Source organism: Somniosus microcephalus, unplaced genomic scaffold (genome assembly GCF_052327205.1).
Source record: "Somniosus microcephalus isolate GS21.2 unplaced genomic scaffold, FLI_Smic_1.0 unresolved_chr5, whole genome shotgun sequence".
Classification (NCBI taxonomy): domain Eukaryota; kingdom Metazoa; phylum Chordata; class Chondrichthyes; order Squaliformes; family Somniosidae; genus Somniosus; species Somniosus microcephalus.
In genome coordinates, this window is record NW_028225183.1 from 42,201,132 (window position 1) to 42,228,847 (window position 27,716).

At 46.7% G+C, this 27,716-nt stretch overlaps 16 non-coding genes across 16 annotated transcripts; all 16 read left to right on the forward strand.

The window, feature by feature from the left end:
- Nucleotides 1-1,459: 1,459 nt before the first annotated feature.
- trnad-guc (transfer RNA aspartic acid (anticodon GUC)) lies at nucleotides 1,460-1,531 on the forward strand. The gene has a single exon. It is a non-coding gene; the product is annotated as a tRNA-Asp (tRNA).
- A 1,952-nt stretch (nucleotides 1,532-3,483) lies between these two features.
- On the forward strand, nucleotides 3,484-3,555 carry trnad-guc (transfer RNA aspartic acid (anticodon GUC)). The gene has a single exon. It is a non-coding gene; the product is annotated as a tRNA-Asp (tRNA).
- Nucleotides 3,556-5,509: 1,954 nt separating this feature from the next.
- trnad-guc (transfer RNA aspartic acid (anticodon GUC)) lies at nucleotides 5,510-5,581 on the forward strand. The gene has a single exon. It is a non-coding gene; the product is annotated as a tRNA-Asp (tRNA).
- Nucleotides 5,582-7,538: 1,957 nt separating this feature from the next.
- trnad-guc (transfer RNA aspartic acid (anticodon GUC)) lies at nucleotides 7,539-7,610 on the forward strand. The gene has a single exon. It is a non-coding gene; the product is annotated as a tRNA-Asp (tRNA).
- A 1,954-nt stretch (nucleotides 7,611-9,564) lies between these two features.
- trnad-guc (transfer RNA aspartic acid (anticodon GUC)) lies at nucleotides 9,565-9,636 on the forward strand. Its single transcript has one exon. It is a non-coding gene; the product is annotated as a tRNA-Asp (tRNA).
- Nucleotides 9,637-11,596: 1,960 nt separating this feature from the next.
- On the forward strand, nucleotides 11,597-11,668 carry trnad-guc (transfer RNA aspartic acid (anticodon GUC)). Its single transcript has one exon. It is a non-coding gene; the product is annotated as a tRNA-Asp (tRNA).
- Nucleotides 11,669-13,632: 1,964 nt separating this feature from the next.
- Nucleotides 13,633-13,704, forward strand: trnad-guc (transfer RNA aspartic acid (anticodon GUC)). Its single transcript has one exon. It is a non-coding gene; the product is annotated as a tRNA-Asp (tRNA).
- Nucleotides 13,705-15,656: 1,952 nt separating this feature from the next.
- Nucleotides 15,657-15,728, forward strand: trnad-guc (transfer RNA aspartic acid (anticodon GUC)). The gene has a single exon. It is a non-coding gene; the product is annotated as a tRNA-Asp (tRNA).
- A 694-nt stretch (nucleotides 15,729-16,422) lies between these two features.
- trnae-uuc (transfer RNA glutamic acid (anticodon UUC)) lies at nucleotides 16,423-16,494 on the forward strand. The gene has a single exon. It is a non-coding gene; the product is annotated as a tRNA-Glu (tRNA).
- A 1,188-nt stretch (nucleotides 16,495-17,682) lies between these two features.
- On the forward strand, nucleotides 17,683-17,754 carry trnad-guc (transfer RNA aspartic acid (anticodon GUC)). The gene has a single exon. It is a non-coding gene; the product is annotated as a tRNA-Asp (tRNA).
- Nucleotides 17,755-18,448: 694 nt separating this feature from the next.
- Nucleotides 18,449-18,520, forward strand: trnae-uuc (transfer RNA glutamic acid (anticodon UUC)). Its single transcript has one exon. It is a non-coding gene; the product is annotated as a tRNA-Glu (tRNA).
- A 1,182-nt stretch (nucleotides 18,521-19,702) lies between these two features.
- trnad-guc (transfer RNA aspartic acid (anticodon GUC)) lies at nucleotides 19,703-19,774 on the forward strand. Its single transcript has one exon. It is a non-coding gene; the product is annotated as a tRNA-Asp (tRNA).
- Nucleotides 19,775-20,645: 871 nt separating this feature from the next.
- trnad-guc (transfer RNA aspartic acid (anticodon GUC)) lies at nucleotides 20,646-20,717 on the forward strand. The gene has a single exon. It is a non-coding gene; the product is annotated as a tRNA-Asp (tRNA).
- A 1,960-nt stretch (nucleotides 20,718-22,677) lies between these two features.
- trnad-guc (transfer RNA aspartic acid (anticodon GUC)) lies at nucleotides 22,678-22,749 on the forward strand. The gene has a single exon. It is a non-coding gene; the product is annotated as a tRNA-Asp (tRNA).
- Nucleotides 22,750-24,709: 1,960 nt separating this feature from the next.
- On the forward strand, nucleotides 24,710-24,781 carry trnad-guc (transfer RNA aspartic acid (anticodon GUC)). Its single transcript has one exon. It is a non-coding gene; the product is annotated as a tRNA-Asp (tRNA).
- Nucleotides 24,782-26,741: 1,960 nt separating this feature from the next.
- On the forward strand, nucleotides 26,742-26,813 carry trnad-guc (transfer RNA aspartic acid (anticodon GUC)). The gene has a single exon. It is a non-coding gene; the product is annotated as a tRNA-Asp (tRNA).
- The last annotated feature ends 903 nt before the right edge of the window (nucleotides 26,814-27,716 follow it).

Genomic DNA, 27,716 nt, shown 5'->3' on the forward strand with positions numbered 1-27,716 from the left:
ATATATGGCAAATGGACCCCTTCCCGCACTTGATGCTGTGGCTTAGTGAACATGTCCTTTGTGTTCTCGTCTAAAAGATGTCATCTTGTACGAAAAGTTTGCCTGGCGTGAAAGTGATCTGAATTTCAAAGCAGCAAGGAGGAAAGTCTGCGTTGCTCTGCTTGCTGGCAGGCAGCTTCTTGCAGCTTTTTGCAGCTTCCCTGGTGGTCTAGTGGTTAAGATTCGGCGCTTTTACTGCCGCGGCCCGGGTTCGATTCCCGATTAGGGAACAGTGCGTTTTTTGAGGCTGTTTGAAATGCCTCCAATCAATGCACCCGCGCGAAGCAATGCCTGCTCCTGATCAACCTTTGCAATTTCAACACTGCTGCTGCCTCAACAGGTGCACAATGCACTTCCTTGCCTTTTGTAAAATGCCTGCTGTTTCAAAGTCAGCAGGAAATTACATTTGGGACGAGACAATTTAAACGTGTACATGCCCACATTTAACTGCAGCTGACAGTGTCAGAACAGTCACGGTTATTATCAAACTTCCATGTATTTTCTTGCAGGCTGCACCCCCCTAACAAACTTAGCTTATCACAGCACGGCTATCAATCAACTCAACGCCAGTTTGAAGAATGCAACATTTGAAAGTTAGCAACGTGTGCAAGACTTTAGTGAGAGAGAGTTGGGCCGTGATAACATTTCTAAGCAGTAAGATATTCAGTAGGCCTGAGCCCTTGCTGCGTAATACAATTCTCCCCATACTGATTCTGCTATCTTCAATTGGTCTCCTCTGGTTACCGTCATACCTGCCACTGGCAAGCGTTTCTCCTTATTACCTCAATCAAATCCCCTTGTAATTTTGAAAGCCTCTTATTAAATTTCCTCTTAACCGTCTGAGGAAAACAATCACAAACTCTCAACATAACTAAAGTTCCTTATCCCTCGGACCACTCTGCAAGACGTCAAACTGACTGTCTCGCTCTGTATGTCTATCTTTGTCTCCCTCTTTGTCCCTGTCTCTCTCTGTATAGGATTCTGAGGGTGCTTGACAGGATAGATGCAGGGAGGATGTTTCCCCTCCTGGGGGAATCTACAACTCGGGGGCAAAGCTCCAGGATATCCGGTCGCCCATTTAAAACGGAGATGAGGAGGAATTTGTTCTCTCAGAATGTCGTGAATCTTTGGAATCCTCTACCCCAGAGAGCTGTGGAGGCGGAGCCACTGAATATATTCAAGGTGGAGATAGACATATATTTGAGCTGCAGTGGAGTCAAGGGTTATGGGGAGCGGGCAGGAAAGTGGCGTTGAGTACAAGATCTGATCAGCCATGATCTTATTGAATGGCGGGGCAGGCTCGAGGGGCCGAATGGCCCACTCCTGCTCCGATTCCTTCTGTTCTTATTTCTGTCCCTTCTGCCTCTGTCCCTCTGTTCACAGGTCGATTTTTGCTCTGACAGATTCGGCACCTTTCAGTTCCTCGTTAGTATAGTGGTGAGTATCCCCGCCTGTCACGCGGGAGACCGGGGTTCAATTCCCCGACGGGGAGAATTTTTAACATCCCCAATTTTAAACCTTTGGGCAGCTCCTTAAAAAGACCCTGGGAAAAGTTGAATAGAACAAAATGAACAAAAATAATTTTAAAATATGTACATGACGAAATTTATAACAACTCCCTGCACCAGTTCCTCGTTAGTAGAGTGTTCTCCTTCTGTTTGCCTGTTGTGTGGGGCACTGAGGAGGGAGAGAGAAAATGAGATAACAGCGGATGAAAGCACGACTGCTTTTTCAAAGAGACAGCACAGGCACGATTGGCCGAATGGCCTCCCACCGTGCTGCCAGCCTCCATGAATGCATGACACTGAGATGGATATCTGAGACATACCCACACAAAGAGAGCACATACGGGTATTTTGTGTGTGTTTGCTGCTTTGTCTCAAGCACTGCATAACCATTTCCTGGACAATGTCGTGGATATTATGATGTTCAGTTTTCACTTCCCCGACGGCTTCTCTCTGACTTTATGCCTCTGTCTCTGAGAAAAGCATAGAAGGAAATATATGGCAAATGGACCCCTTCCCGCACTTGATGCTGTGGCTTAGTGAACATGTCCTTTGTGTTCTCGTCTAAAAGATGTCATCTTGTACGAAAAGTTTGCCTGGCGTGAAAGTGATCTGAATTTCAAAGCAGCAAGGAGGAAAGTCTGCGTTGCTCTGCTTGCTGGCAGGCAGCTTTTTGCAGCTTCCCTGGTGGTCTAGTGGTTAAGATTCGGCGCTTTCACTGCCGCGGCCCGGGTTCGATTCCCGATTAGGGAACAGTGCGTTTTGAGGCTGTTTGAAATGCCTCCAATCAATGCACCCGCGCGAAGCAATGCCTGCTCCTGATCAACCTTTGCAATTTCAACACTGCTGCTGCCTCAACAGGTGCACAATGCACTTCCTTGCCTTTTGTAAAATGCCTGCTGTTTCAAAGTCAGCAGGAAATTACATTTGGGACGAGACAATTTAAACGTGTACATGCCCACATTTAACTGCAGCTGACAGTGTCAGAACAGTCACGGTTATTATCAAACTTCCATGTATTTTCTTGCAGGCTGCACCCCCTAACAAACTTAGCTTATCACAGCACGGCTATCAATCAACTCAACGCCAGTTTGAAGAATGCAACATTTGAAAGTTAGCAACGTGTGCAAGACTTTAGTGAGAGAGAGTTGGGCCGTGATAACATTTCTAAGCAGTAAGATATTCAGTAGGCCTGAGCCCTTGCTGCGTAATACAATTCTCCCCATACTGATTCTGCTATCTTCAATTGGTCTCCTCTGGTTACCGTCATACCTGCCACTGGCAAGCGTTTCTCCTTATTACCTCAATCAAATCCCTTGTAATTTTGAAAGCCTCTTATTAAATTTCCTCTTAACCGTCTGAGGAAAACAATCACAAACTCTCAACATAACTGAAGTTCCTTATCCCTCGGACCACTCTGCAAGACGTCAAACTGACTGTCTCGCTCTGTATGTCTATCTTTGTCTCCCTCTTTGTCCCTGTCTCTCTCTGTATAGGATTCTGAGGGTGCTTGACAGGATAGATGCAGGGAGGATGTTTCCCCTCCTGGGGGAATCTACAACTAGGGGGCAAAGCTCCAGGATATCCGGTTGCCCATTTAAAACGGAGATGAGGAGGAATTTGTTCTCTGAGAATGTCGTGAATCTTTGGAATCCTCTACCCCAGAGAGCTGTGGAGGCGGAGCCACTGAATATATTCAAGGTGGAGATAGACATATATTTGAGCTGCAGTGGAGTCAAGGGTTATGGGGAGCGGGCAGGAAAGTGGCGTTGAGTACAAGATCTGATCAGCCATGATCTTATTGAATGGCGGGGCAGGCTCGGGGGGCCGAATGGCCCACTCCTGCTCCTATTCCTTCTGTTCTTATTTCTGTCCCTTCTGCCTCTGTCCCTCTGTTCACAGGTCGATTTTTGCTCTGACAGATTCGGCACCTTTCAGTTCCTCGTTAGTATAGTGGTGAGTATCCCCGCCTGTCACGCGGGAGACCGGGGTTCAATTCCCCGACGGGGAGAATTTTTAACATCCCAAATTTTAAACCTTTGGGCAGCTCCTTAAAGAGACCCTGGGAAAAGTTGAATAGAACAAAATGAACGAAAATAATTTTAAAATATGTACATGACGAAATTTATAACAACTCCCTGCACCAGTTCCTCGTTAGTAGAGTGTTCTCCTTCTGTTTGCCTGTTGTGTGGGGCACTGAGGAGGGAGAGAGAAAATGAGATAACAGCGGGAGAAAGCACGACTGCTCTTTCAAAGAGACAGCACAGGCACGATTGGCCGAATGGCCTCCCACCGTGCTGCCAGCCTCCATGAATGCATGACACTGAGATGGATATCTGAGACATACCCACACAAAGAGAGCAGATACGGGTATTTTGTGTGTGTTTGCTGCTTTGTCTCAAGCACTGCATAACCATTTCCTGGACAATGTCGTGGATATTATTATGTTCAGTTTTCACTTCCCCGACGGCTTCTCTCTGACTTTATGCCTCTGTCTCTGAGAAAAGCATAGAAGGTAATATATGGCAAATGGACCCCTTCCCGCACTTGATGCTGTGGCTTAGTGAACATGTCCTTTGTGTTCTCGTCTAAAAGATGTCATCTTGTACGAAAAGTTTGCCTGGCGTGAAAGTGATCTGAATTTCAAAGCAGCAAGGAGGAAAGTCTGCGTTGCTCTGCTTGCTGGCAGGCAGCTTTTTGCAGCTTCCCTGGTGGTCTAGTGGTTAAGATTCGGCGCTTTTACTGCCGCGGCCCGGGTTCGATTCCCGATTAGGGAACAGTGCGTTTTGAGGCTGTTTGAAATGCCTCCAATCAATGCACCCGCGCGAAGCAATGCCTGCTCCTGATCAACCTTTGCAATTTCAACACTGCTGCTGCCTCAACAGGTACACAATGCACTTCCTTGCCTTTTGTAAAATGCCTGCTGTTTCAAAGTCAGCAGGAAATTACATTTGGGACGAGACAATTTAAACGTGTACATGCACACATTTAACTGCAGCTGACAGTGTCAGAACACTCACGGTTATTGTCAAACTTCCATGTATTTTCTTGCAGGCTGCACCCCCCTAACAAACTTAGCTTATCACAGCACGGCTATCAATCAACTCAACGCCAGTTTGAAGAATGCAACATTTGAAAGTTAGCAACGTGTGCAAGACTTTAGTGAGAGAGAGTTGGGCCGTGATAACATTTCTAAGCAGTAAGATATTCAGTAGGCCTGAGCCCTTGCTGCGTAATACAATTCTCCCCATACTGATTCTGCTATCTTCAATTGGTCTCCTCTGGTTACCGTCATACCTGCCACTGGCAAGCGTTTCTCCTTATTACCTCAATCAAATCCCCTTGTAATTTTGAAAGCCTCTTATTAAATTTCCTCTTAACCGTCTGAGGAAAACAATCACAAACTCTCAACATAACTGAAGTTCCTTATCCCTCGGACCACTCTGCAAGACGTCAAACTGACTGTCTCGCTCTGTATATCTATCTTTGTCTCCCTCTTTGTCCCTGTCTCTCTCTGTATAGGATTCTGAGGGTGCTTGACAGGATAGATGCAGGGAGGATGTTTCCCCTCCTGGGGGAATCTACAACTAGGGGGCAAAGCTCCAGGATATCCGGTCGCCCATTTAAAACGGAGATGAGGAGGAATTTGTTCTCTGAGAATGTCGTGAATCTTTGGAATCCTCTACCCCAGAGAGCTGTGGAGGCGGAGCCACTGAATATATTCAAGGTGGAGATAGACATATATTTGAGCTGCAGTGGAGTCAAGGGTTATGGGGAGCGGGCAGGAAAGTGGCGTTGAGTACAAGATCTGATCAGCCATGATCTTATTGAATGGCGGGGCAGGCTCGAGGGGCCGAATGGCCCACTCCTGCTCCTATTCCTTCTGTTCTTATTTCTGTCCCTTCTGCCTCTGTCCCTCTGTTCACAGGTCGATTTTTGCTCTGACAGATTCGGCACCTTTCAGTTCCTCGTTAGTATAGTGGTGAGTATCCCCGCCTGTCACGCGGGAGACCGGGGTTCAATTCCCCGACGGGGAGAATTTTTAACATCCCCAATTTTAAACCTTTGGGCAGCTCCTCAAAAAGACCCTGGGAAAAGTTGAATAGAACAAAATGAACGAAAATAATTTTAAAATATGAACATGACGAAATTTATAACAACTCCCTGCACCAGTTCCTCGTTAGTAGAGTGTTCTCCTTCTGTTTGCCTGTTGTGTGGGGCACTGAGGAGGGAGAGAGAAAATGAGATAACAGCGGGAGAAAGCACGACTGCTCTTTCAAAGAGACAGCACAGGCACGATTGGCCGAATGGCCTCCCACCGTGCTGCCAGCCTCCATGAATGCATGACACTGAGATGGATATCTGAGACATACCCACACAAAGAGAGCACATACGGGTATTTTGTGTGTGTTTGCTGCTTTGTCTCAAGCACTGCATAACCATTTCCTGGACAATGTCGTGGATATTATGATGTTCAGTTTTCACTTCCCCGACGGCTTCTCTCTGACTTTATGCCTCTGTCTCTGAGAAAAGCATAGAAGGTAATATATGGCAAATGGACCCCTTCCCGCACTTGATGCTGTGGCTTAGTGAACATGTCCTTTGTGTTCTCGTCTAAAAGATGTCATCTTGTACGAAAAGTTTGCCTGGCGTGAAAGTGATCTGAATTTCAAAGCAGCAAGGAGGAAAGTCTGCGTTGCTCTGCTTGCTGGCAGGCAGCTTTTTGCAGCTTCCCTGGTGGTCTCGTGGTTAAGATTCGGCGCTTTTACTGCCGCGGCCCGGGTTCGATTCTCGATTAGGGAACAGTGCGTTTTGAGGCTGTTTGAAATGTCTCCAATCAATGCACCCGCTCGAAGCAATGCCTGCTCCTGATCAACCTTTGCAATTTCAACACTGCTGCTGCCTCAACAGGTACACAATGCACTTCCTTGCCTTTTGTAAAATGCCTGCTGTTTCAAAGTCAGCAGGAAATTACATTTGGGACGAGACAATTAAACGTGTACATGCCCACATTTAACTGCAGCTGACAGTGTCAGAACAGTCACGGTTATTATCAAACTTCCATGTATTTTCTTGCAGGCTGCACCCCCCTAACAAACTTAGCTTATCACAGCACGGCTATCAATCAACTCAACGCCAGTTTGAAGAATGCAACATTTGAAAGTTAGCAACGTGTGCAAGACTTTAGTGAGAGAGAGTTGGGCCGTGATAACATTTCTAAGCAGTAAGATATTCAGTAGGCCTGAGCCCTTGCTGCGTAATACAATTCTCCCCATACTGATTCTGCTATCTTCAATTGGTCTCCTCTGGTTACCGTCATACCTGCCACTGGCAAGCGTTTCTCCTTATTACCTCAATCAAATCCCCTTGTAATTTTGAAAGCCTCTTTCTTATTAAATTTCCTCTTAACCGTCTGAGGAAAACAATCACAAACTCTCAACATAACTGAAGTTCCTTATCCCTCGGACCACTCTGCAAGACGTCAAACTGACTGTCTCGCTCTGTATGTCTATCTTTGTCTCCCTCTTTGTCCCTGTCTCTCTCTGTATAGGATTCTGAGGGTGCTTGACAGGATAGATGCAGGGAGGATGTTTCCCCTCCTGGGGGAATCTACAACTAGGGGGCAAAGCTCCAGGATATCCGGTCGCCCATTTAAAACGGAGATGAGGAGGAATTTGTTCTCTCAGAATGTCGTGAATCTTTGGAATCCTCTACCCCAGAGAGCTGTGGAGGCGGAGCCACTGAATATATTCAAGGTGGAGATAGACATATATTTGAGCTGCAGTGGAGTCAAGGGTTATGGGGAGCGGGCAGGAAAGTGGCGTTGAGTACAAGATCTGATCAGCCATGATCTTATTGAATGGCGGGGCAGGCTCGAGGGGCCGAATGGCACACTCCTGCTCCTATTCCTTCTGTTCTTATTTCTGTCCCTTCTGCCTCTGTCCCTCTGTTCACAGGTCGATTTTTGCTCTGACAGATGCGGCACCTTTCAGTTCCTCGTTAGTATAGTGGTGAGTATCCCCGCCTGTCACGCGGGAGACCGGGGTTCAATTCCCCGACGGGGAGAATTTTTAACATCCCCAATTTTAAACCTTTGGGCAGCTCCTTAAAAAGACCCTGGGAAAAGTTGAATAGAACAAAATGAACGAAAATAATTTTAAAATATGAACATGACGAAATTTATAACAACTCCCTGCACCAGTTCCTCGTTAGTAGAGTGTTCTCCTTCTGTTTGCCTGTTGTGTGGGGCACTGAGGAGGGAGAGAGAAAATGAGATAACAGCGGGAGAAAGCACGACTGCTCTTTCAAAGAGACAGCACAGGCACGATTGGCCGAATGGCCTCCCACCGTGCTGCCAGCCTCCATGAATGCATGACACTGAGATGGATATCTGAGACATACCCACACAAAGAGAGCACATACGGGTATTTTGTGTGTGTTTGCTGCTTTGTCTCAAGCACTGCATAACCATTTCCTGGACAATGTCGTGGATATTATGATGTTCAGTTTTCACTTCCCCGACGGCTTCGCTCTGACTTTATGCCTCTGTCTCTGAGAAAAGCATAGAAGGAAATATATGGCAAATGGACCCCTTCCCGCACTTGATGCTGTGGCTTAGTGAACATGTCCTTTGTGTTCTCGTCTAAAAGATGTCATCTTGTACGAAAAGTTTGCCTGGCGTGAAAGTGATCTGAATTTCAAAGCAGCAAGGAGGAAAGTCTGCGTTGCTCTGCTTGCTGGCAGGCAGCTTCTTGCAGCTTCCCTGGTGGTCTAGTGGTTAGGATTCGGCGCTTTCACCGCCGCGGTCCGGGTTCGATTCTCGGTTAGGGAACAGTGCGTTTTGCGGCTGTTTGAAATGCCTCCAATCAATGGACCGGCGCGAAGCAATGTCTGCTCCTGATCAACCTTTGCAATTTCAACACTGCTGCTGCCTCAACAGGTACACAATGCACTTCCTTGCCTTTTGTAAAATGCCTGCTGTTTCAAAGTCAGCAGGAAATTACATTTGGGACGAGACAATTTAAACGTGTACATGCCCACATTTAACTGCAGCTGACAGTGTCAGAACAGTCACTGTTATTATCAAACTTCCATGTATTTTCTTGCAGGCTGCACCCCCCTAACAAACATAGCTTATCACAGCACGGCTATCAATCAACTCAACGCCAGTTTGAAGAATGCAACATTTGAAAGTTAGCAACGTGTGCAAGACTTTAGTGAGAGAGAGTTGGGCCGTGATAACATTTCTAAGCAGTAAGATATTCAGTAGGCCTGAGCCCTTGCTGCGTAATACAATTCTCCCCATACTGATTCTGCTATCTTCAATTGGTCTCCTCTGGTTACCGTCATACCTGCCACTGGCAAGCGTTTCTCCTTATTACCTCAATCAAATCCCCTTGTAATTTTGAAAGCCTCTTATTAAATTTCCTCTTAACCGTCTGAGGAAAACAATCACAAACTCTCAACATAACTGAAGTTCCTTATCCCTCGGACCACTCTGCAAGACGTCAAACTGACTGTCTCGCTCTGTATGTCTATCTTTGTCTCCCTCTTTGTCCCTGTCTCTCTCTGTATAGGATTCTGAGGGTGCTTGACAGGATAGATGCAGGGAGGATGTTTCCCCTCCTGGGGGAATCTACAACTAGGGGGCAAAGCTCCAGGATATCCGGTCGCCCATTTAAAACGGAGATGAGGAGGAATTTGTTCTCTGAGAATGTCGTGAATCTTTGGAATCCTCTACCCCAGAGAGCTGTGGAGGCGGAGCCACTGAATATATTCAAGGTGGAGATAGACATATATTTGAGCTGCAGTGGAGTCAAGGGTTATGGGGAGCGGGCAGGAAAGTGGCGTTGAATAGAAGATCTGAGCAGCCATGATCTTATTGAATGGCGGGGCAGGCTCGAGGGGCCGAATGGCCCACTCCTGCTCCTATTCCTTCTGTTCTTATTTCTGTCCCTTCTGCCTCTGTCCCTCTGTTCACAGGTCGATTTTTGCTCTGATAGATTCGGCACCTTTCAGTTCCTCGTTAGTATAGTGGTGAGTATCCCCGCCTGTCACGCGGGAGACCGGGGTTCAATTCCCCGACGGGGAGAATTTTTAACATCCCCAATTTTAAACCTTTGGGCAGCTCCTCAAAAAGATCCTGGGAAAAGTTGAATAGAACAAAATGAACGAAAATAATTTTAAAATATGAACATGACGAAATTTATAACAACTCCCTGCACCAGTTCCTCGTTAGTAGAGTGTTCTCCTTCTGTTTGCCTGTTGTGTGGGGCACTGAGGAGGGAGAGAGAAAATGAGATAACAGCGGGAGAAAGCACGACTGCTCTTTCAAAGAGACAGCACAGGCACGATTGGCCGAATGGCCTCCCACCGTGCTGCCAGCCTCCATGAATGCATGACACTGAGATGGATATCTGAGACATACCCACACAAAGAGAGCACATACGGGTATTTTGTGTGTGTTTGCTGCTTTGTCTCAAGCACTGCATAACCATTTCCTGGACAATGTCGTGGATATTATGATGTTCAGTTTTCACTTCCCCGACGGCTTCTCTCTGACTTCATGCCTCTGTGTGTGAGAAAAGCATAGAAGGAAATATATGGCAAATGGACGCCTTCCCGCACTTGATGCTGTGGCTTAGTGAACATGTCCTTTGTGTTCTCGTCTAAAAGATGTCATCTTGTACGAAAAGTTTGCCTGGCGTGAAAGTGATCTGAATTTCAAAGCAGCAAGGAGGAAAGTCTGCGTTGCTCTGCTTGCTGGCAGGCAGCTTTTTGCAGCTTCCCTGGTGGTCTAGTGGTTAAGATTCGGCGCTTTCACTGCCGCGGCCCGGGTTCGATTCCCGGTTAGGGAACAGTGCGTTTTGAGGCTGTTTGAAATGCCTCCAATCAATGCACCCGCGCGAAGCAATGCCTGCTCCAGATCAACCTTTGCAATTTCAACACTGCTGCTGCCTCAACAGGTACACAATGCACTTCCTTGCCTTTTGTAAAATGCCTGCTGTTTCAAAGTCAGCAGGAAATTACATTTGGGACGAGACAATTTAAACGTGTACATGCCCACATTTAACTGCAGCTGACAGTGTCAGAACAGTCACTGTTATTATCAAACTTCCATGTATTTTCTTGCAGGCTGCACCCCCCTAACAAACTTAGCTTATCACAGCACGGCTATCAATCAACTCAACGCCAGTTTGAAGAATGCAACATTTGAAAGTTAGCAACGTGTGCAAGACTTTAGTGAGAGAGAGTTGGGCCGTGATAACATTTCTAAGCAGTAAGATATTCAGTAGGCCTGAGCCCTTGCTGCGTAATACAATTCTCCCCATATTGATCCTGCTATCTTCAATTGGTCTCCTCTGGTTACCGTCATACCTGCCACTGGCAAGCGTTTCTCCTTATTACCTCAATCAAATCCCCTTGTAATTTTGAAAGCCTCTTATTAAATTTCCTCTTAACCGTCTGAGGAAAACAATCACAAACTCTCAACATAACTGAAGTTCCTTATCCCTCGGACCACTCTGCAAGACGTCAAACTGACTGTCTCGCTCTGTATGTCTATCTTTGTCTCCCTCTTTGTCCCTGTCTCTCTCTGTATAGGATTCTGAGGGTGCTTGACAGGATAGATGCAGGGAGGATGTTTATCCTCCTGGGGGAATCTACAACTCGGGGGCAAAGCTCCAGGATATCCGGTCGCCCATTTAAAACGGAGATGAGGAGGAATTTGTTCTCTCAGAATGTCGTGAATCTTTGGAATCCTCTACCCCAGAGAGCTGTGGAGGCGGAGCCACTGAATATATTCAAGGTGGAGATAGACATATATTTGAGCTGCAGTGGAGTCAAGGGTTATGGGGAGCGGGCAGGAAAGTGGCGTTGAGTATAAGATCTGATCAGCCATGATCTTATTGAATGGCGGGGCAGGCTCGAGGGGCCGAATGGCCCACTCCTGCTCCTGTTCCTTCTGTTCTTATTCTAATTTCTGTCCCTTCTGCCTCTGTCCCTCTGTTCACAGGTCGATTTTTGCTCTGACAGATTCGGCACCTTTCAGTTCCTCGTTAGTATAGTGGTGAGTATCCCCGCCTGTCACGCGGGAGACCGGGGTTCAATTCCCCGACGGGGAGAATTTTTAACATCCCCAATTTTAAACCTTTGGGCAGCTCCTTAAAAAGACCCTGGGAAAAGTTGAATAGAAAAAAATGAACAAAAATAATTTTAAAATATGTACATGACGAAATTTATAACAACTCCCTGCACCAGTTCCTCGTTAGTAGAGTGTTCTCCTTCTGTTTGCCTGTTGTGTGGGGCACTGAGGAGGGAGAGAGAAAATGAGATAACAGCGGATGAAAGCACGACTGCTCTTTCAAAGAGACAGCACAGGCACGATTGGCCGAATGGCCTCCCACCGTGCTGCCAGCCTCCATGAATGCATGACACTGAGATGGATATCTGAGACATACCCACACAAAGAGAGCACATACGGGTATTTTGTGTGTGTTTGCTGCTTTGTCTCAAGCACTGCATAACCATTTCCTGGACAATGTCGTGGATATTATGATGTTCAGTTTTCACTTCCCCGACGGCTTCTCTCTGACTTTATGCCTCTGTCTCTGAGAAAAGCATAGAAGGAAATATATGGCAAATGGACCCCTTCCCGCACTTGATGCTGTGGCTTAGTGAACATGTCCTTTGTGTTCTCGTCTAAAAGATGTCATCTTGTACGAAAAGTTTGCCTGGCGTGAAAGTGATCTGAATTTCAAAGCAGCAAGGAGGAAAGTCTGCGTTGCTCTGCTTGCTGGCAGGCAGCTTCTTGCAGCTTTTTGCAGCTTCCCTGGTGGTCTAGTGGTTAAGATTCGGCGCTTTTACTGCCGCGGCCCGGGTTCGATTCCCGATTAGGGAACAGTGCGTTTTGAGGCTGTTTGAAATGCCTCCAATCAATGCACCCGCGCGAAGCAATGCCTGCTCCTGATCAACCTTTGCAATTTCAACACTGCTGCTGCCTCAACAGGTGCACAATGCACTTCCTTGCCTTTTGTAAAATGCCTGCTGTTTCAAAGTCAGCAGGAAATTACATTTGGGACGAGACAATTTAAACGTGTACATGCCCACATTTAACTGCAGCTGACAGTGTCAGAACAGTCACGGTTATTATCAAACTTCCATGTATTTTCTTGCAGGCTGCACCCCCCTAACAAACTTAGCTTATCACAGCACGGCTATCAATCAACTCAACGCCAGTTTGAAGAATGCAACATTTGAAAGTTAGCAACGTGTGCAAGACTTTAGTGAGAGAGAGTTGGACCGTGATAACATTTCTAAGCAGTAAGATATTCAGTAGGCCTGAGCCCTTGCTGCGTAATACAATTCTCCCCATACTGATTCTGCTATCTTCAATTGGTCTCCTCTGGTTACCGTCATACCTGCCACTGGCAAGCGTTTCTCCTTATTACCTCAATCAAATCCCCTTGTAATTTTGAAAGCCTCTTATTAAATTTCCTCTTAACCGTCTGAGGAAAACAATCACAAACTCTCAACATAACTGAAGTTCCTTATCCCTCGGACCACTCTGCAAGACGTCAAACTGACTGTCTCGCTCTGTATGTCTATCTTTGTCTCCCTCTTTGTCCCTGTCTCTCTCTGTATAGGATTCTGAGGGTGCTTGACAGGATAGATGCAGGGAGGATGTTTCCCCTCCTGGGGGAATCTACAACTCGGGGGCAAAGCTCCAGGATATCCGGTCGCCCATTTAAAACGGAGATGAGGAGGAATTTGTTCTCTCAGAATGTCGTGAATCTTTGGAATCCTCTACCCCAGAGAGCTGTGGAGGCGGAGCCACTGAATATATTCAAGGTGGAGATAGACATATATTTGAGCTGCAGTGGAGTCAAGGGTTATGGGGAGCGGGCAGGAAAGTGGCGTTGAGTACAAGATCTGATCAGCCATGATCTTATTGAATGGCGGGGCAGGCTCGAGGGGCCGAATGGCCCACTCCTGCTCCGATTCCTTCTGTTCTTATTTCTGTCCCTTCTGCCTCTGTCCCTCTGTTCACAGGTCGATTTTTGCTCTGACAGATTCGGCACCTTTCAGTTCCTCGTTAGTATAGTGGTGAGTATCCCCGCCTGTCACGCGGGAGACCGGGGTTCAATTCCCCGACGGGGAGAATTTTTAACATCCCCAATTTTAAACCTTTGGGCAGCTCCTTAAAAAGACCCTGGGAAAAGTTGAATAGAACAAAATGAACAAAAATAATTTTAAAATATGTACATGACGAAATTTATAACAACTCCCTGCACCAGTTCCTCGTTAGTAGAGTGTTCTCCTTCTGTTTGCCTGTTGTGTGGGGCACTGAGGAGGGAGAGAGAAAATGAGATAACAGCGGATGAAAGCACGACTGCTTTTTCAAAGAGACAGCACAGGCACGATTGGCCGAATGGCCTCCCACCGTGCTGCCAGCCTCCATGAATGCATGACACTGAGATGGATATCTGAGACATACCCACACAAAGAGAGCACATACGGGTATTTTGTGTGTGTTTGCTGCTTTGTCTCAAGCACTGCATAACCATTTCCTGGACAATGTCGTGGATATTATGATGTTCAGTTTTCACTTCCCCGACGGCTTCTCTCTGACTTTATGCCTCTGTCTCTGAGAAAAGCATAGAAGGAAATATATGGCAAATGGACCCCTTCCCGCACTTGATGCTGTGGCTTAGTGAACATGTCCTTTGTGTTCTCGTCTAAAAGATGTCATCTTGTACGAAAAGTTTGCCTGGCGTGAAAGTGATCTGAATTTCAAAGCAGCAAGGAGGAAAGTCTGCGTTGCTCTGCTTGCTGGCAGGCAGCTTTTTGCAGCTTCCCTGGTGGTCTAGTGGTTAAGATTCGGCGCTTTCACTGCCGCGGCCCGGGTTCGATTCCCGATTAGGGAACAGTGCGTTTTGAGGCTGTTTGAAATGCCTCCAATCAATGCACCCGCGCGAAGCAATGCCTGCTCCTGATCAACCTTTGCAATTTCAACACTGCTGCTGCCTCAACAGGTGCACAATGCACTTCCTTGCCTTTTGTAAAATGCCTGCTGTTTCAAAGTCAGCAGGAAATTACATTTGGGACGAGACAATTTAAACGTGTACATGCCCACATTTAACTGCAGCTGACAGTGTCAGAACAGTCACGGTTATTATCAAACTTCCATGTATTTTCTTGCAGGCTGCACCCCCTAACAAACTTAGCTTATCACAGCACGGCTATCAATCAACTCAACGCCAGTTTGAAGAATGCAACATTTGAAAGTTAGCAACGTGTGCAAGACTTTAGTGAGAGAGAGTTGGGCCGTGATAACATTTCTAAGCAGTAAGATATTCAGTAGGCCTGAGCCCTTGCTGCGTAATACAATTCTCCCCATACTGATTCTGCTATCTTCAATTGGTCTCCTCTGGTTACCGTCATACCTGCCACTGGCAAGCGTTTCTCCTTATTACCTCAATCAAATCCCTTGTAATTTTGAAAGCCTCTTATTAAATTTCCTCTTAACCGTCTGAGGAAAACAATCACAAACTCTCAACATAACTGAAGTTCCTTATCCCTCGGACCACTCTGCAAGACGTCAAACTGACTGTCTCGCTCTGTATGTCTATCTTTGTCTCCCTCTTTGTCCCTGTCTCTCTCTGTATAGGATTCTGAGGGTGCTTGACAGGATAGATGCAGGGAGGATGTTTCCCCTCCTGGGGGAATCTACAACTAGGGGGCAAAGCTCCAGGATATCCGGTCGCCCATTTAAAACGGAGATGAGGAGGAATTTGTTCTCTGAGAATGTCGTGAATCTTTGGAATCCTCTACCCCAGAGAGCTGTGGAGGCGGAGCCACTGAATATATTCAAGGTGGAGATAGACATATATTTGAGCTGCAGTGGAGTCAAGGGTTATGGGGAGCGGGCAGGAAAGTGGCGTTGAGTACAAGATCTGATCAGCCATGATCTTATTGAATGGCGGGGCAGGCTCGGGGGGCCGAATGGCCCACTCCTGCTCCTATTCCTTCTGTTCTTATTTCTGTCCCTTCTGCCTCTGTCCCTCTGTTCACAGGTCGATTTTTGCTCTGACAGATTCGGCATCTTTCAGTTCCTCGTTAGTATAGTGGTGAGTATCCCCGCCTGTCACGCGGGAGACCGGGGTTCAATTCCCCGACGGGGAGAATTTTTAACATCCCAAATTTTAAACCTTTGGGCAGCTCCTTAAAGAGATCCTGGGAAAAGTTGAATAGAACAAAATGAACGAAAATAATTTTAAAATATGTACATGACGAAATTTATAACAACTCCCTGCACCAGTTCCTCGTTAGCAGAGTGTTCTCCTTCTGTTTGCCTGTTGTGTGGGGCACTGAGGAGGGAGAGAGAAAATGAGATAACAGCGGGAGAAAGCACGACTGCTCTTTCAAAGAGACAGCACAGGCACGATTGGCCGAATGGCCTCCCACCGTGCTGCCAGCCTCCATGAATGCATGACACTGAGATGGATATCTGAGACATACCCACACAAAGAGAGCACATACGGGTATTTTGTGTGTGTTTGCTGCTTTGTCTCAAGCACTGCATAACCATTTCCTCGACAATGTCGTGGATATTATGATGTTCAGTTTTCACTTCCCCGACGGCTTCTCTCTGACTTTATGCCTCTGTCTCTGAGAAAAGCATAGAAGGAAATATATGGCAAATGGACGCCTTCCCGCACTTGATGCTGTGGTTTAGTGAACATGTCCTTTGTGTTCTCGTCTAAAAGATGACATCTTGTCCGAAAAGTTTGCCTGGCGTGAAAGTGATCTGAATTTCAAAGCTGCAAGGAGGAAAGTCTGCGTTGCTCTGCTTGCTGGCAGGCAGCTTCTTGCAGCTTCCCTGGTGGTCTAGTGGTTAGGATTCGGCGCTTTCACCGCCGCGGCCCGGGTTCGATTCCCGGTTAGGGAACAGTGCGTTTTGAGGCTGTTTGAAATGTCTCCAATCAATGCACCCGCGCGAAGCAATGCCTGCTCCTGATCAACCTTTGCAATTTCAACACTGCTGCTGCATCAACAGGTGCACAATGCACTTCCTTGCCTTCTGTAAAATGCCTGCTGTTTCAAAGTCAGCAGGAAATTACATTTGGAACGAGACAATTTAAACGTGTACATGCCCACATTTAACTGCAGCTGACAGTGTCAGAACAGTCACGGTTATTATCAAACTTCCATGTATTTTCTTGCAGGCTGCACCCCCCTAACAAACTTAGCTTATCACAGCACGGCGATCAATCAACTCAACGCCAGTGTGAAGAATGCAACATTTGAAAGTCAGCAACGTGTGCAAGACTTTAGTGAGAGAGAGTTGGGCCGTGATAACATTTCTAAGCAGTAAGATATTCAGTAGGCCTGAGCCTTTGCTGCGTAATACAATTCTCCCCATACTGATTCTGTTATCTTCAATTGGTCTCCTCTGGTTACCGTCATACCTGCCACTGGCAAGCGTTTCTCCTTATTACCTCAATCAAATCCCCTTGTAATTTTGAAAGCCTCTTATTAAATTTCCTCTTAACCGTCTGAGGAAAACAATCACAAACTCTCAACATAACTGAAGTTCCTTATCCCTCGGACCACTCTGCAAGACGTCAAACTGAGTGTCTCGCTCTGTATGTCTATCTTTGTCTCCCTCTTTGTCCCTGTCTCTCTCTGTATAGGATTCTGAGGGTGCTTGACAGGATAGATGCAGGGAGGATGTTTCCCCTCCTTGGGGAATCTACAACTAGGGGGCAGAGCTCCAGGATATCCGGTCGCCCATTTAAAACGGAGATGAGGAGGAATTTCTTCTCTCAGAATGTCGTGAATCCCTGGAATCCTCTACCCCAGAGAGCTGTGGAGGTGGAGTCATTGAATATATTCAAGGTGGAGACAGACATATATTTGAGCTACAGTGGAGTCAAGGGTTATGGGGAGCGGGCAGGCAAGTGGCGTTGAGTAGAAGAACTGATCAGCCATGATCTTATTGAATGGCGGGGCAGGCTCGAGGGGCCGAATGGCCCACTCCTGCTCCTATTCCTTCTGTTCTTATTTCTGTCCCTTCAGCCTCTGTCTCTCTGTTTACAGGTCGATTTCTGCTCTGACAGATTCGGCATCTTTCAGTTCCTCGTTAGTATAGTGGTGAGTATCCCCGCCTGTCACGCGGGAGACCGGGGTTCAATTCCCCGACGGGGAGAATTTTTAACATCCCCAATTTTAAACCTTTGGGCAGCTCCTTAAAAAGACCCTGGGAAAAGTTGAATAGAACAAAATGAACGAAAATAATTTTAAAATATGTACATGACGAAATTTATAACAACTCCCTGCACCAGTTCCTCGTTAGCAGAGTGTTCTCCTTCTGTTTGCCTGTTGTGTGGGGCACTGAGGAGGGAGAGAGAAAATGAGATAACAGCGGGAGAAAGCACGACTGCTCTTTCAAAGAGACAGCACAGGCACGATTGGCCGAATGGCCTCCCACCGTGCTGCCAGCCTCCATGAATGCATGACACTGAGATGGATATCTGAGACATACCCACACAAAGAGAGCACATACGGGTATTTTGTGTGTGTTTGCTGCTTTGTCTCAAGCACTGCATAACCATTTCCTCGACAATGTCGTGGATATTATGATGTTCAGTTTTCACTTCCCCGACGGCTTCTCTCTGACTTTATGCCTCTGTCTCTGAGAAAAGCATAGAAGGAAATATATGGCAAATGGACGCCTTCCCGCACTTGATGCTGTGGTTTAGTGAACATGTCCTTTGTGTTCTCGTCTAAAAGATGACATCTTGTCCGAAAAGTTTGCCTGGCGTGAAAGTGATCTGAATTTCAAAGCAGCAAGGAGGAAAGTCTGCGTTGCTCTGCTTGCTGGCAGGCAGCTTCTTGCAGCTTCCCTGGTGGTCTAGTGGTTAGGATTCGGCGCTTTCACCGCCGCGGCCCGGGTTCGATTCCCGGTTAGGGAACAGTGCGTTTTGAGGCTGTTTGAAATGTCTCCAATCAATGCGCGAAGCAATGCCTGCTCCTGATCAACCTTTGCAATTTCAACACTGCTGCTGCATCAACAGGTGCACAATGCACTTCCTTGCCTTCTGTAAAATGCCTGCTGTTTCAAAGTCAGCAGGAAATTACATTTGGAACGAGACAATTTAAACGTGTACATGCCCACATTTAACTGCAGCTGACAGTGTCAGAACAGTCACGGTTATTATCAAACTTCCATGTATTTTCTTGCAGGCTGCACCCCCCTAACAAACTTAGCTTATCACAGCACGGCGATCAATCAACTCAACGCCAGTGTGAAGAATGCAACATTTGAAAGTCAGCAACGTGTGCAAGACTTTAGTGAGAGAGAGTTGGGCCGTGATAACATTTCTAAGCAGTAAGATATTCAGTAGGCCTGAGCCTTTGCTGCGTAATACAATTCTCCCCATACTGATTCTGTTATCTTCAATTGGTCTCCTCTGGTTACCGTCATACCTGCCACTGGCAAGCGTTTCTCCTTATTACCTCAATCAAATCCCCTTGTAATTTTGAAAGCCTCTTATTAAATTTCCTCTTAATCGTCTGAGGAAAACAATCACAAACTCTCAACATAACTGAAGTTCCTTATCCCTCGGACCACTCTGCAAGACGTCAAATTGAGTGTCTCGCTCTGTATGTCTATCTTTGTCTCCCTCTTTGTCCCTGTCTCTCTCTGTATAGGATTCTGAGGGTGCTTGACAGGATAGATGCAGGGAGGATGTTTCCCCTCCTGGGGGAATCTACAACTAGGGGGCAGAGCTCCAGGATATCCGGTCGCCCATTTAAAACGGAGATGAGGAGGAATTTCTTCTCTCAGAATGTCGTGAATCCCTGGAATCCTCTACCCCAGAGAGCTGTGGAGGCGGAGTCATTGAATATATTCAAGGTGGAGACAGACATATATTTGAGCTACAGTGGAGTCAAGGGTTATGGGGAGCGGGCAGGAAAGTGGCGTTGAGTAGAAGAACTGATCAGCCATGATCTTATTGAATGGCGGGGCAGGCTCGAGGGGCCGAATGGCCCACTCCTGCTCCTATTCCTTCTGTTCTTATTTCTGTCCCTTCTGCCTCTGTCCCTCTGTTCACAGGTCGATTTTTGCTCTGACAGATGCGGCACCTTTCAGTTCCTCGTTAGTATAGTGGTGAGTATCCCCGCCTGTCACGCGGGAGACCGGGGTTCAATTCCCCGACGGGGAGAATTTTTAACATCCCCAATTTTAAACCTTTGGGCAGCTCCTTAAAAAGACCCTGGGAAAAGTTGAACAGAACAAAATGAACGAAAATAATTTTAAAATATGTACATGACGAAATGTATTGAGCCCTTGCTGCGTAATACAATTCTCCCCATACTGATTCTGTTATCTTCAATTGGTCTCCTCTGGTTACCGTCATACCTGCCACTGGCAAGCGTTTCTCCTTATTACCTCAATCAAATCCTCTTGTAATTTTGAAAGCCTCTTATTAAATTTCCTCTTAACCGTCTGAGGAAAACAATCACAAACTCTCAACATAACTGAAGTTCCTTATCCCTCGGACCACTCTGCAAGACGTCAAACTGAGTGTCTCGCTCTGTATGTCTATCTTTGTCTCCCTCTTTGTCCCTGTCTCTCTCTGTATAGGATTCTGAGGGTGCTTGACAGGATAGATGCAGGGAGGATGTTTCCCCTCCTGGGGGCATCTACAACTAGGGGGCAAAGCTCCAGGATATCCGGTCGCCCATTTAAAACGGAGATGAGGAGGACTTTCTTCTCTCAGAATGTCGTGAATCTTTGGAATCCTCTACCCCAGAGAGCTGTGGAGGCGGAGTCATTGAATATATTCAAGGTGGAGACAGACATATATTTGAGCTACAGTGGAGTCAAGGGTTATGGGGAGCGGGCAGGAAAGTGGCGTTGAGTAGAAGAACTGATCAGCCATGATCTTATTGAATGGAGGGGCAGGCTCGAGGGGCCGAATGGGCCACTCCTGCTCCTATTGCTTCTGTTCATATTCTTATTTCTGTCCCTTCAGCCTCTGTCCCTCTGTTCACAGGTCGATTTTTGCTCTGACAGATTCGGCACCTTTCAGTTCCTCGTTAGTATAGTGGTGAGTATCCCCGCCTGTCACGCGGGAGACCGGGGTTCAATTCCCCGACGGGGAGAATTTTTAACATCCCCAATTTTAAACCTCTGGGCAGCTCCTTAAAAAGACCCTGGGAAAAGTTGAAAGAACAAAATGAACGAAAATAATTTTAAAATATGTACATGACGAAATGTATAACAACTCCCTGCACCAGTTCCTCGTTAGTAGAGTGTTCTCCTTCTGTTTGCCTGTTGTGTGGGGCACTGAGGAGGGAGAGAGAAAATGAGATAACAGCGGGAGAAAGCACGACTGCTCTTTCAAAGTGACAGCACAGGCACGATTGGCCGAATGGCCTCCCACCGTGCTGCCAGCGTCCATGAATGCATGACACTGAGATGGATATCTGAGACATACCCACACAAAGAGAGCACATACGGGTATTTTGTGTGTGTTTGCTGCTTTGTCTCAAGCACTGCATAACCATTTCCTCTACAATGTCGTGGATATTATGATGTTCAGTTTTCACTTCCCCGACGGCTTCTCTCTGACTTTATGCCTCTGTCTCTGAGAAAAGCATAGAAGGAAATATATGGCAAATGGACGCCTTCCCGCACTTGATGCTGTGGTTTAGTGAACATGTCCTTTGTGTTCTCGTCTAAAAGATGTCATCTTGTTCGAAAAGTTTGCCTGGCGTGAAAGTGATCTGAATTTCAAAGCAGCAAGGAGGAAAGTCTGCGTTGCTCTGCTTGCTGGCAGGTAACATCTTGCAGCTTCCCTGGTGGTCTATTGGTTAAGATTCGGCGCTTTCACCGCCGCGGCCCGGGTTCCATTCCCGGTTAGAGAACTGTGCGTTTTGAGGCTGTTTGAAATGCCTCCAATCAATGCACCCGCGCGAAGCAATGCCTGCTCCTGATCAACCTTTGCAATTGCAACACTGCTGCTGCCTCAACAGGTACACAATGCACTTCCTTGCCTTCTGTAAAATGCCTGCTGTTTCAAAGTCAGCAGGAAATTACATTTGGAACGAGACAATTTAAACGTGTGCATGCCCACATTTAACTGCAGCTGACAGTGTCAGAACAGTCACGGTTATTATCAAACTTCCATGTATTTTCTTGCAGGCTGCACCCCCCCTAACAAACTTAGCTTATCACAGCACGGCTATCAATCAACTCAACGCCAGTGTGAAGAATGCAACATTTGAAAGTCAGCAACGTGTGCAAGACTTTAGTGAGAGAGAGTTGGGCCGTGATAACATTTCTAAGCAGTAAGATATTCAGTAGGCCTGAGCCCTTGCTGCGTAATACAATTCTCCCCATACTGATTCTGTTATCTTCAATTGGTCTCCTCTGGTTACCGTCATACCTGCCACTGGCAAGCGTTTCTCCTTATTACCTCAATCAAATCCCCTTGTAATTTTGAAAGCCTCTTATTAAATTTCCTCTTAACCGTCTGAGGAAAACAATCACAAACTCTCAACATAACTGAAGTTCCTTATCCCTCGGACCACTCTGCAAGACGCCAAACTGAGTGTCTCGCTCTGTATGTCTATCTTTGTCTCCCTCTTTGTCCCTGTCTCTCTCTGTATATAATTCTGAGGGTGCTTGACAGGATAGATGCAGGGAGGATGTTTCCCCTCCTGGGGGAATCTACAACTGGAGGGCAAAGCTCTAGGATATCCGGTCGCCCATTTAAAACGGAGATGAGGAGGAATTTCTTCTCTCAGAATGTCGTGAATCTTTGGAATCCTCTACCCCAGAGAGCTGTGGAGGCGGAGTCATTGAATATATTCAAGGTGGAGACAGACATATATTTGAGCTACAGTGGAGTCAAGGGTTATGGGGAGCGGGCAGGAAAGTGGTGTTGAGTAGAAGAACTGATCAGCCATGATCTTATTGAATGGCGGGGCAGGCTCGAGGGGCCGAATGGGCCACTCCTGCTCCTATTGCTTCTGTTCATATTCTTATTTCTGTCCCTTCAGCCTCTGTCCCTCTGTTCACAGGTCGATTTTTGCTCTGACAGATTCGGCACCTTTCAGTTCCTCGTTAGTATAGTGGTGAGTATCCCCGCCTGTCACGCGGGAGACCGGGGTTCAATTCCCCGACGGGGAGAATTTTTAACATCCCCAATTTTAAACCTTTGGGCAGCTCCTTAAAAAGACCCTGGGAAAAGTTGAAAGAACAAAATGAACGAAAATAATTTTAAAATATGTACATGACGAAATGTATAACAACTCCCTGCACCAGTTCCTCGTTAGTAGAGTGTTCTCCTTCTGTTTGCCTGTTGTGTGGGGCACTGAGGAGGGAGAGAGAAAATGAGATAACAGCGGGAGAAAGCACTACTGCTCTTTCAAAGAGACAGCACAGGCACGATTGGCCGAATGGCCTCCCACCGTGCTGCCAGCGTCCATGAATGCATGACACTGAGATGGATATCTGAGACATACCCACACAAAGAGAGCACATACGGGTATTTTGTGTGTGTTTGCTGCTTTGTCTCAAGCACTGCATAACCATTTCCTCTACAATGTCGTGGATATTATGATGTTCAGTTTTCACTTCCCCGACGGCTTCTCTCTGACTTTATGCCTCTGTCTCTGAGAAAAGCATAGAAGGAAATATATGGCAAATGGACGCCTTCCCGCACTTGATGCTGTGGTTTAGTGAACATGTCCTTTGTGTTCTCGTCTAAAAGATGTCATCTTGTTCGAAAAGTTTGCCTGGCGTGAAAGTGATCTGAATTTCAAAGCAGCAAGGAGGAAAGTCTGCGTTGCTCTGCTTGCTGGCAGGTAACATCTTGCAGCTTCCCTGGTGGTCTAGTGGTTAAGATTCGGCGCTTTCACCGCCGCGGCCCGGGTTCGATTCCCGATTAGGGAACAGTGCGTTTTGGGGCTGTTTGAAATGCCTCCAATCAATGCACCCGCGCGAAGCAATGCCTGCTCCTGATCAACCTTTGCAATTGCAACACTGCTGCTGCCTCAACAGGTACACAATGCACTTCCTTGCCTTTTGTAAAATGCCTGCTGTTTCAAAGTCAGCAGGAAATTACATTTGGAACGAGACAATTTAAACGTGTGCATGCCCACATTTAACTGCAGCTGACAGTGTCAGAACAGTCACGGTTATTATCAAACTTCCATGTATTTTCTTGCAGGCTGCACCCCCCCTAACAAACTTAGCTTATCACAGCACGGCTATCAATCAACTCAACGCCAGTGTGAAGAATGCAACATTTGAAAGTCAGCAACGTGTGCAAGACTTTAGTGAGAGAGAGTTGGGCCGTGATAACATTTCTAAGCAGTAAGATATTCAGTAGGCCTGAGCCCTTGCTGCGTAATACAATTCTCCCCATACTGATTCTGTTATCTTCAATTGGTCTCCTCTGGTTACCGTCATACCTGCCACTGGCAAGCGTTTCTCCTTATTACCTCAATCAAATCCCCTTGTAATTTTGAAAGCCTCTTATTAAATTTCCTCTTAACCGTCTGAGGAAAACAATCACAAACTCTCAACATAACTGAAGTTCCTTATCCCTCGGACCACTCTGCAAGACGTCAAACTGAGTGTCTCGCTCTGTATGTCTATCTTTGTCTCCCTCTTTGTCCCTGTCTCTCTCTGTATATAATTCTGAGGGTGCTTGACAGGATAGATGCAGGGAGGATGTTTCCCCTCCTGGGGGAATCTACAACTGGAGGGCAAAGCTCTAGGATATCCGGTCGCCCATTTAAAACGGAGATGAGGAGGAATTTCTTCTCTCAGAATGTCGTGAATCTTTGGAATCCTCTACCCCAGAGAGCTGTGGAGGCGGAGTCATTGAATATATTCAAGGTGGAGACAGACATATATTTGAGCTACAGTGGAGTCAAGGGTTATGGGGAGCGGGCAGGAAAGTGGCGTTGAGTAGAAGAACTGATCAGCCATGATCTTATTGAATGGCGGGGCAGGCTCGAGGGGCCGAATGGGCCACTCCTGCTCCTATTGCTTCTGTTCATATTCTTATTTCTGTCCCTTCAGCCTCTGTCCCTCTGTTCACAGGTCGATTTTTGCTCTGACAGATTCGGCACCTTTCAGTTCCTCGTTAGTATAGTGGTGAGTATCCCCGCCTGTCACGCGGGAGACCGGGGTTCAATTCCCCGACGGGGAGAATTTTTAACATCCCCAATTTTAAACCTCTGGGCAGCTCCTTAAAAAGACCCTGGGAAAAGTTGAAAGAACAAAATGAACGAAAATAATTTTAAAATATGTACATGACGAAATTTATAACAACTCCCTGCACCAGTTCCTCGTTAGTAGAGTGTTCTCCTTCTGTTTGCCTGTTGTGTGGGGCACTGAGGAGGGAGAGAGAAAATGAGATAACAGCGGGAGAAAGCACTACTGCTCTTTCAAAGAGACAGCACAGGCACGATTGGCCGAATGGCCTCCCACCGTGCTGCCAGCGTCCATGAATGCATGACACTGAGATGGATATCTGAGACATACCCACACAAAGAGAGCACATACGGGTATTTTGTGTGTGTTTGCTGCTTTGTCTCAAGCACTGCATAACCATTTCCTCTACAATGTCGTGGATATTATGATGTTCAGTTTTCACTTCCCCGACGGCTTCCCTCTGACTTTATGCCTCTGTCTCTGAGAAAAGCATAGAAGGAAATATATGGCAAATGGACGCCTTCCCGCACTTGATGCTGTGGTTTAGTGAACATGTCCTTTGTGTTCTCGTCTAAAAGATGTCATCTTGTTCGAAAAGTTTGCCTGGCGTGAAAGTGATCTGAATTTCAAAGCAGCAAGGAGGAAAGTCTGCGTTGCTCTGCTTGATGGCAGGTAACATCTTGCAGCTTCCCTGGTGGTCTAGTGGTTAAGATTCGGCGCTTTCACCGCCGCGGCCCGGGTTCCATTCCCGGTTAGAGAACAGTGCGTTTTGGGGCTGTTTGAAATGCCTCCAATCAATGCACCCGCGCGAAGCAATGCCTGCTCCTGATCAACCTTTGCAATTGCAACACTGCTGCTGCCTCAACAGGTACACAATGCACTTCCTTGCCTTCTGTAAAATGCCTGCTGTTTCAAAGTCAGCAGGAAATTACATTTGGAACGAGACAATTTAAACGTGTGCATGCCCACATTTAACTGCAGCTGACAGTGTCAGAACAGTCACGGTTATTATCAAACTTCCATGTATTTTCTTGCAGGCTGCACCCCCCCTAACAAACTTAGCTTATCACAGCACGGCTATCAATCAACTCAACGCCAGTGTGAAGAATGCAACATTTGAAAGTCAGCAACGTGTGCAAGACTTTAGTGAGAGAGAGTTGGGCCGTGATAACATTTCTAAGCAGTAAGATATTCAGTAGGCCTGAGCCCTTGCTGCGTAATACAATTCTCCCCATACTGATTCTGTTATCTTCAATTGGTCTCCTCTGGTTACCGTCATACCTGCCACTGGCAAGCGTTTCTCCTTATTACCTCAATCAAATCCCCTTGTAATTTTGAAAGCCTCTTATTAAATTTCCTCTTAACCGTCTGAGGAAAACAATCACAAACTCTCAACATAACTGAAGTTCCTTATCCCTCGGACCACTCTGCAAGACGTCAAACTGAGTGTCTCGCTCTGTATGTCTATCTTTGTCTCCCTCTTTGTCCCTGTCTCTCTCTGTATATAATTCTGAGGGTGCTTGACAGGATAGATGCAGGGAGGATGTTTCCCCTCCTGGGGGAATCTACAACTGGAGGGCAAAGCTCTAGGATATCAGGTCGCCCATTTAAAACGGAGATGAGGAGGAATTTCTTCTCTCAGAATGTCGTGAATCTTTGGAATCCTCTACCCCAGAGAGCTGTGGAGGCGGAGTCATTGAATATATTCAAGGTGGAGACAGACATATATTTGAGCTACAGTGGAGTCAAGGGTTATGGGGAGCGGGCAGGAAAGTGGCGTTGAGTAGAAGAACTGATCAGCCATGATCTTATTGAATGGCGGGTCAGGCTCGAGGGGCCGAATGGGCCACTCCTGCTCCTATTGCTTCTGTTCATATTCTTATTTCTGTCCCTTCAGCCTCTGTCCCTCTGTTCACAGGTCGATTTTTGCTCTGACAGATTCGGCACCTTTCAGTTCCTCGTTAGTATAGTGGTGAGTATCCCCGCCTGTCACGCGGGAGACCGGGGTTCAATTCCCCGACGGGGAGAATTTTTAACATCCCCAATTTTAAACCTCTGGGCAGCTCCTTAAAAAGACCCTGGGAAAAGTTGAATAAAACAAAATGAACGAAAATAATTTTAAAATATGTACATGACGAAATGTATAACAACTCCCTGCATCAGTTCCTCGTTAGTAGAGTGTTCTCCTTCTGTTTGCCTGTTGTGTGGGGCACTGAGGAGGGAGAGAGAAAATGAGATAACAGCGGGAGAAAGCACGACTGCTCTTTCAAAGAGACAGCACAGGCACGATTGGCCGAATGGCCTCCCACCGTGCTGCCAGCCTCCATGAATGCATGACACTGAGATGGATATCTGAGACATACCCACACAAAGAGAGCACATACGGGTATTTTGTGTGTGTTTGCTGCTTTGTCTCAAGCACTGCATAACCATTTCCTCAACAATGTCGTGGATATTATGATGTTCAGTTTTCACTTCCCCGACGGCTTCTCTCTGACTTTATGCCTCTGTCTCTGAGAAAAGCATAGAAGGAAATATATGGCAAATGGACGCCTTCCCGCACTTGATGCTGTGGTTTAGTGAACATGTCCTTTGTGTACTCGTCTAAAAGATGTCATCTTGTACGAAAAGTTTGCCTGGCGCGAAAGTGATCTGAATTTCAAAGCAGCAAGGAGGAAAGTCTGCGTTGCTCTGCTTGCTGGCAGGCAGCTTCTTGCAGCTTCACTGGTGGTGTAGTGGTTAAGATTCGGCGCTTTCACCGCCGCGGCCCGGGTTCGATTCCCGGTTAGGGAACAGAGCGTTTTGAGGCTGTTTGAAATGCCTCCAATCAATGCACCCGCGCGAAGCAATGCCTGCTCCTGATCAACCTTTGCAATTTCAACACTGCTGCTGCCTCAACAGGCGCACAATGCACTTCCTTGCCTTCTGTA